Genomic DNA, 7519 nt, shown 5'->3' on the forward strand with positions numbered 1-7519 from the left:
CTAAATTTTGTAGGGAGATAGTATTTCGACACAAATTGGATATTTTTTTTCTATTAGTTCGCATTGACTAACAAACCCATCCAAAGTATGGGCTCACAATGTTGTATACTACTTCAAACTGTGTAAGTAAGCTATCTGGAAATCTTACGTGATATAAAGAACAATATTGCAAAAAAACTTTTTAATGCTCTAAGAATTGTAAAACCCTTTTTTCCCTACAATGCGTAATAACTGATACATAAACATCCGTTTTCCAAACTTTTAATGGCCGCCGACTTGAAAACTTAATAACTATCGGAAAAATCAATAAAAGAAAGTTGCTTAAAATTTGCCTATTTTTATTTTTAGTCGAGTTAAAAGGTTTTCTCAAATGCAAATGCTTGCCACAAACTGTAAGTACTGACTTTATACCAAATTTAGCCTGAATTTTTAGAAATTACGGCAGCTATTGTATTAACGTACTTAAAAGTTTTGATTTTATTGTAGATGTCTTATTTGTATTTATGCTTATATGTATTTTTTGAATCTTGTACGAATATATCTACCAGTTTATAAACTGCAGATTCTTGCCAATTCGCATTTGTGACATTTTGTTTATTTTGTTTTTAATAAGTTAATTGTATTATTGGTTGTTTGGTAACTGATAGAAAATTTCAAATTTTGAAATGTTTATGATCATTATTATTTCATTTAGTATTAAAAGAGGCATAGAATTTTATTTTTTTTTAAGTGTAAGATAAATGTTTTATTATTTTGATTTTTTTAATTTTTTGTTTTCTCCTTGAAAATTGTATGTAAAATATAGGGTGGATAGCAATTCTTAATAGTTAGATATTCTACTATATTCATTTCCTTACATTAATTCTCATCACTCATTACTTTGTAACATCCTGATTATCATTGAATTGAATGCTAATTTCTGTTTCCAAGGATGGTTAGAGGATTAAGGTATTAAAAGATTTGTTTAGGTTGTTTCTCTATAAATTTTAAACGAGTTATTTTAGTTAATATTACAAATAGTTATATGAAGAAAGTTAATATTGTCTTTTTGTAATTGTTTTATAAATTCCATTTAGTCATAATCATATAGAATTGATATATATATATATATATATATATATATAAATCAAAAAAGCTTTTTAGAATGTTCAGGTTATTTAAAATATTGTTATATTTTTACATATAATGATGGTCGACATATCTATAAGTTTTAGAAGTATGCAAAAACGTATAATTTTTAATTTCACGCATAATTCAAAAAGTTTAAAAATATAATTCCTATCGATTAATTCTAAATAAAGTCATCGTACCACTAACTTAACTGAATTATCTATATTTATGGTGGGGGGAGGGGGAAGCGCCAACGCTATGTTTGCCCCGGGCGCCACTGATCCTATGAACGGTCCTGAGAACACAAATAATTGTGTCGGGTATAGGGATTGGAGTAATACGTTTCACTATAACATCGAATATAAAAATGAAATCACTGTCATCATTAAAATATAGGCTAGATCTATCAGTATAGCCGTGGGACTTCCGCCACAATTCTACTTGCCATAAAGGTTCAATGCAGATTGGGTGATAACGTTAACGCTAGTGCTCTCCTGGCGTCACCCTGGTGGTGAGGCGGTGCTACGGGAATGCATATACGATCGTAAACACTGGTGTTGTTTAATGTATGTTCTATGCTTTTACGCTGAAATATATATCAGCCCTCATCTCTAAAACCCATTTGGCCACACATAAACGCGTTATGGCTTCACCACCTATTGTGTAACCCATAAAAACACAATCTGTCTGTCAGCTTCATTTTTAAGTAATAAACTTTCTTATTATCTAAAACGCTGCTGTTAAATAATTCTTAAATTATAATTATTATAGTACAACAGCATAGAGCGAATTTTCATTAAGTACTTGGTATTTATTAAAATTGATTGAGGAATTTCTTTTTAGATGGACATTAATCATCAGCCATGCTAGTTAGGTAGACCATCTAAAGGGATAAAAATATGAAATGTAACTGCAAAGGGAAATTTTGCATTAACTAAAACTATGCAACCCATATTTATGTTTTGACAATGGTTTTGAAGGGAAAAGGACCAATGCTTTAAACATAATATCTTTATGAAAGGAATAAAACTTATTAAATAAATTTATCAAACCGTTAGAAAAGTTACAGACAGCTTTGAAACAGAATTTACCACCCAGTGAGTTCCAACCACTCCAACATTCGTTAGACTAGACGTATCGACCTACTCTTTTACTATTTTACTCTCGAAATTTGCAGTTAGTGACGTGCCCCTCTTTTCATCCATGGGGAAGTCACAGATGGAAGTGATACATCGAGTTCTGCTGTACCCAGTGTAGGTTCAACTGGAAGGTAAGAGCCACTCGGAAGTGAAATTTCATACGTCGGTATAAGTCAGTGTATAGGTGCAAGGCAGCCTTAACAAGAGCTTTCAAATCCAAATTCAGACAGGTTGTTTCATTTTTTGTCTACAAAAATGAGCTATGCTCGAGTAAAAATATGAGAGGTCAATTTAGCAACATTACATCTTTGTAGCAAGTCAATATTTTACAAATTCTAAGAGCTATACTACCTTAAGATACCAACGTAATATATTTGTAGCTGTGTGAAAAAAACTTTAAACTACATTATTTTTACTCGTTGAAAAATACTTCAACTGTGCAGAATTGCCCGGTCAAGGAGATGGTGTTTTAGGGGAACTTTGAATTTGTTCTTGAATTTTGAGATACTGAGGAAGCTTGTTATACCATATCAGAGGTGGGTAGTATACTCCAGCTTCATATAAGGTTAATCGGTAGGCTGGATACTGAGGGTCTCTGTATCTCAGCTGATAGTTATGTTCATACTGGTGTTTTTTGAACGTTTTTAGATCTTTGTGCACTAGTTTACATATTGTCTGGATTTTTAATTCACTGATATTTGAAAAAACACATTTTCCACCCCCAGTACGCACAATTCCCATTATACTTACTCACATTCTTTTATATATATATACACTACTCAAAATATAAATTTTTATGTTTAATTATTATATTATTTCTCCAGTGAATATTTCAAACACAATGTTGCAAATAAATATTTATTATATCTTCGAAAAAAAAAATACTGTTGACTGAATGGGACCTGCACATGAAGTTTTACAGTATATATTTATTTCTAATTCATAACCTTTGCTACTATAGCCTACTATATGCTACTAAATCACCTCAGGGTTGATAAAGTTGTTAAGGTGGTTGTTAGTTATAACATGCCTTAACTTCCATGTTAAGGCATGTTATAACTAGAATAATGAACTAAAATCGAGATCATCGAACATTGATGGCGTTTATTGACATGATTTATAGCTATTCTAATGAAAGATGGCTTATACAGTTTATATCGTCATCACTAAGGTTAAAAGCTTTCCCATGTACACTTTAACTGACTTAAACGCAAACCACTCTCGTTCTCATATATGATACTTAAATAATATAGGCGCTTAACTGTCTTTATTGTAAACATTCAGGAATATAAACGAATTCATGTGTACAATGGTGAATAAATCCCCAATTACTGAAAATGTCAGCGTCACATACGTCATAATTAAACAAATACATTGTGGTAGATTGTGAAGACAGGTATGTAATTAGATGTCACTAACATTTGTAGTGTGATCTTTAATATTGGATTCGTTAAACAGCTTAGTTATTTTCTGTATGAGTAAATGGATTTATTTATTACATCCATCAACGGTAACAAACCTTGTCTGAACTAAGGGACATTAAAGTCACCTTGTGCATTGCGAACATGAGAATTTAACCCAAATGTTGAGGTACAGTAATATAGTTTTATCTTTTTGTGACCAAATCGTAGAGATATTCACAGTAATTATTTATTAAAAGTGCCCCTTACATTTCATGGGTGAGGCTCAGTAAGTATAAACAATTATGAGAAGTTGCCTGACGATGGAATCCTTGATTCTGAAAGGCCTCACAAAATTAAATTAATCATTGGAATATGTGCTATAATTCACTAGTGGCATTACATTAAAATGGGAAATACACCACTGGGATCTTGAAAACAGCACAGGAGAATATATACCGAGAAAGGTACTAAATATAGAACACCTCAAGCCAAAGCAATACCAAAAGTATTGTTTTGGAAAATTAATGACCGGAAAGACAAGTGCTAGAAGAATGGAAATGCTGGAAATAAGTACCCGGAAGAGGATTTCCCAGGAAAACTTTGATGTAAATATATTTTAAATACAAACTAACCATTGCTTTGGTTTGTTTTACATGATGTGGTGACATAGCAATACATTGCTCAAAGTTAATCGTAATATAAACTCGAGAAGTAACTGGAATCTTCGGTGCCAGGTTTTCTTTTAAATACTACTAGAAATTGTCGAGGTTTTTTTGACGTCTTTTTAAAACGTCTAACAATTATTGTACAATAATAATAACTTATATAACATTGTGACTTTTTGAAAATGTTTATAAATTGTTGTGATATGTGCAAAATTAAGTCTATTAATATATAATGTACTCAAAATATTAAAAAATTAAGATGAATAAAAATATTATATGATAGTAAAGAAAGATATTATATTTTGCTATAAATATTACATCCGGCCACATTGATTTTCATTGCTTCTAATTTATTAACTGTATATGCAGTATGTAACACGTTTAACAAAAACATCGATGCTTTAACGTGAAACTATATAAAATACGTTTTAAATTATATAATTTTACAACTATACTATATTTGTAATACTTCTGGTTTACATATTTCATGCGTGTTTTAAAACACTCGAAAAACTCGAAGTTGGTACTCATGAGTTGGTCCCATGGGACTTAACGTCAATTAAATAACTGTTCATTAAAAAATTTCTATTTATCACTGTAAATTACCATAATATTAGAACCCTCAATTGTCTTTTAAATAAAAATATCGCAAATAAATGATGAAGCACTATTCCAAAAATGATTATTTTTTATGGAAACAACTATTAAAGGACGGTGAACTGGAGCTGAACTGATCGTTCACATTTATTAGGTATCTTAGGAAATTACCTTTTTAAATTAATTGTGAAAAATAGGGTTCGTTTCATAGCGACTGCTTTTTCGCTTCTGAGGTAATTAGCAAGATTAAGGCATTAAAATAATAAGTTTGTATATTTCCATTTATTATTTTCCAGTCCCCCTACCCCCACGAAACCCGCGTTATAAAAGTTTTTCGATACGTATATAGACTACTGCAACAGTCAATATGTAAACATAACGTGGGCCTCATAGCACTATAATTGACATAATCTCTGAATTATTCAAAAAAAATCCTATTGCTGTTTCAACTCTTGCTCTATTCCATATTTTATAGCAACAGTGCCTTCTGGCCTTAGATGAGGATGTTAGAAAGACTCATTCATCAACCCATTTCAAGATGACGGCTGTTCAATTTAGGAAACATCCAATTTAGGGCACTATGTTGCATGAACATAAACACAATAATTTGTAAAAAATTGTAATGACTGTAATGAATATTTTGTCATTGATATTTTTCATTATTAATATTTATATTTATTGCATGAAACAAACTGTTTGTTAACATCATCATAAATATAAACAGAGAGAAATATTAATTATAATTGTTTTAAAAACCTTCATATTACTCCGAGAACTTGGTGCCGAGTATAGGGTGGCATGCATATTTTCTTCGCCAATGTCAATCCACAAGATTGTTTTGTACAGGTAAGTCAGCTGTAAGTGCAAAGCATACAAAACATACAGGTTTCCCATTTGAAATGGATATGTATAGAAAGTTTTGCAATTTTGTTTTATTTATTTATTTTTGTACAATAGCTACAGGAATATTATCCCAAAACAGCTTATATTGAAAATACAAGTTAATAATGATTATTTACAATATAATATAATATAAGTACGTATATGAAGAAACTACATTACAAAATCATTATTAGGCTGAGTAAAAATTAACTGTTTCTGTTACAGCACGAGAAAAAATAAAAATAAAAATATAATACAATACATAATAATAATTTTAAATCTTTAACAAAACTAGGTTACTACCTTAAGTTTAAAAAATAATATTTACCCTATTTACAAATGAATTACAATTATTATTAAATATATCCAATTCATTTTTATACATGTTTAACAACCTAATACCTTTAACAAATGAAAAAATTATAAAACTGCACTGTATTACAACGTGGTGTAAAAAAAACCAAAGAGGGTCTCAGATTATTTCTTGGGACATGCAGAAAAACCTTACCAACTAAAAAAGAACTATCAACTAAGTTATGTAAAATTTTATAAATATATAAAATAATAGATCGTTTCGTCTTGTTAACAAAGTTTCAAAAGAAAAAAATACTTCTTAAGACAGTTGTTGACAGGTTTCGCTCACAAGAAACATGAAATCTTTTAAAATATAAATACCTTAGAAACTTGTTTGAATTAGCTCCAGAGAAGCAATGCTGTGTAACGAATAAGGGGTCCAAATTATTGCACAATACTCCCAGCCTACTTCTTACGAATGCATTGTATAGTTTAATGATAGGATTAATTGAATGAAAAAACATCGTGTTTCTAATTACAAAACCCAACATCCTATGGCATCCATTTATGATAAAATTAAGGTGATTTACGCCAAGATCTTTAACATGAGTCACTAGTAGTAGCTTAGTGCCATTTATAGAGTATTCTGGTAGAGTTTAAATATTTTTTCCTAATATAAGTCATCGCAAAACACTTCTTTACATTTAAAAATAGGTTGTTCTCTAAGCACCAAAGGCTAAGTAAATTTAGCGTTGATTGCAGTTCAGCAACGTTGGTGATTGTCTCGAATCTTTCTATATATTTTCAAATCATCGGCAAACAAAAGGCATTTAGTTTTGAGGCTGAGTGAGGCAAGTATTTAAGATATAAATTTTCGAGTCTCAATGATTACGGATGTGATATTAGTTAATTATCCCCCTCCCCCTCAGAACTAAACAGAAGATAGTTATAGTTTAGAATTAGACATTTGGATGGCGTTATTTATCTGTTAGATACACACAGTTTCCTGTCATTCTAAAATTGTTTTGCCAAAATAGTACTAAAGTTCCTCAAGCATATAAATTCATTAATAATTCCTTCGTAAAACACTCAATGATCTGCAAAACCTTAAACAAATGTTAGAATTCTACAAGTTACTCAAATATAGCTCTAGGTCGGTGCTCTCATTTTCTACCATTAATACCTAGCAGAATTGTAAATATGGCAATCACACACACCTTTTTGATGGGTCAGATTCTTAGATTTGTACAGAATGTACCTTACATTATGTTTAAAAAATACAAGAAGTTATGAAATTAAATTTTCGTGTTTTGTTGTTAGTTCATGGTTTTTAACCTCTCCTGTCAGTTTAACTACTGTAATGGTTTAATGAACTTAGTGGATGCTTATATCTGAAATATCCCGTTGGACAAAAACGTGTTATTTACAA

Source organism: Homalodisca vitripennis, chromosome 8 (assembly GCF_021130785.1).
Source record: "Homalodisca vitripennis isolate AUS2020 chromosome 8, UT_GWSS_2.1, whole genome shotgun sequence".
Classification (NCBI taxonomy): Eukaryota; Metazoa; Arthropoda; class Insecta; order Hemiptera; family Cicadellidae; genus Homalodisca; species Homalodisca vitripennis.